Source organism: Elephantulus edwardii, unplaced genomic scaffold (genome assembly GCF_000299155.1).
Source record: "Elephantulus edwardii isolate Elephantulus edwardi_28Jun2011 unplaced genomic scaffold, EleEdw1.0 scaffold00196, whole genome shotgun sequence".
Lineage (NCBI taxonomy): Eukaryota > Metazoa > Chordata > Mammalia > Macroscelidea > Macroscelididae > Elephantulus > Elephantulus edwardii.
The window spans coordinates 1,124,658-1,126,208 of NW_006399946.1; the positions used below are offsets into that span (position 1 = coordinate 1,124,658).

At 36.4% G+C, this 1,551-nt stretch overlaps 1 pseudogene; it reads left to right on the forward strand.

Annotated features, from left to right (window-relative positions):
- The first annotated feature begins 745 nt into the window (after positions 1-745).
- Positions 746-1,543, forward strand: LOC102850232 (annotated as a pseudogene).
- The last annotated feature ends 8 nt before the right edge of the window (positions 1,544-1,551 follow it).

A 1,551-nucleotide genomic window follows, 5' to 3' on the forward strand; every position in this document is an offset into this window, starting at 1 on the left:
CAAAGTTGTAAAAGGAGATAGATAACACTACTATAGTACTTGGAGACTTCAATACACCCCCTTTCAAGAAAAGATAGAATTACTAAAAAGAACCTCAAGAAAGATACTAAAGAATTAAACCACACAATTGATCAACTTGATCTCATAGATATTTACAGGCTAATGCACCCCAAAAGAGCACAATATACCTTCTTTTCCAACGTTCATGGAACATTCTCCAGAATAGACCACATTCTAGGTCACAAGGCAAGCATCAACGAATTCAAAAACATAGAAATCATACAAAGTATCTTCTCAGATCACAATGCCACAAAATTAGAAATTAATAACAAGAGAATAAAGGAGAAAAAAAATCATACATTTGGAAGCTGAACAACTTGCTTGAACACGACTGGGTACAAGAAGAAACAAAAAATGAAATTAAAAAGTTTCTTGAAACAAACGACAATGAAGACACTACTTACCAATACCTCTGGGAAACAGCCAAAGCCCTAATCAGAGGTCAGTTTACAGCAATTAGCAAACACATCAAAAGGCAGGAAAAATTGACCATTGACTCTCTAACCCAACATCTCCAATAAATTGAAAAAGGACAGCAAGAAATCTCATCAGTTTCTAAAAAATACTGAAATTATAAAACTTAGAGCTGAGATAAATGAAATAGAAAATCGAAAAATAATTGAATCTACATTCGCATGCTGGTAGAAAGAGAGTTGAATTCTTAGAATCTCATCCTTTACCCATCATGGCTCAGCCAGAAACTCTAAATCTCAATAAGAGGTTGTGAAGATGAGGAAAGAAGTGAAGAGAATCCGAGTTTTGGTTATCTGAAAACTTGTAAGGAGTGTTGGCAGACTAAATTAAAAAAAGGGCAGTGAAGATGCACTGTTAAAAAACCAAAGGCGGGCACAACGATTACTTGAAGAAATCCATGCCATGAAGGAATTAAAACCTGATACAGTTACTAAATCTGCTCTTGAAGATGATATAAACTTTGAAAACATCTGCAAAAAGCCAGATTCTACTGCAACTGAAAGAGCAATTGCCAGACTGGCAATACATCCTCTTCTGAAGAAAAAAAATAGATACGCTAAAAGCTACTGTCAAAGCCTTTAAAGATGCAAGACAAAATGTTGCTGAAGTTGAATCATCAGATGCTTCAGAAGAACATTCCAAGGACACTTTGTGTTCAAATGATAATGAAAGGAAATTGCAGCATGAAGGGACTGTTGTCAGTACGCGTAAAGAGAAAGAATCCAAAGTGCTGGCAAAGCAGCCCATAAATAACTCAAAAGAAAAATTGGGCAGGATGGGGCATGAACCCAAAGCAGTGAACATCCCAAATTCTCCATCAAAACCTCCTGGGAAAGATTCTGTAGTTTCAGCTCCAACCCAGAAAACACCTACTGACCCAAAAATGAAAACATTAAGTGAGACCCCCAAAACCAAAAGATCCAATAGGTCACTTGAGGACAGCAGTGATGGAGAAGAATTGCATGAGGAAGAGAAGGAGTATTTTGATGATAGCACAGAAGAAAGGTTTTATAAACA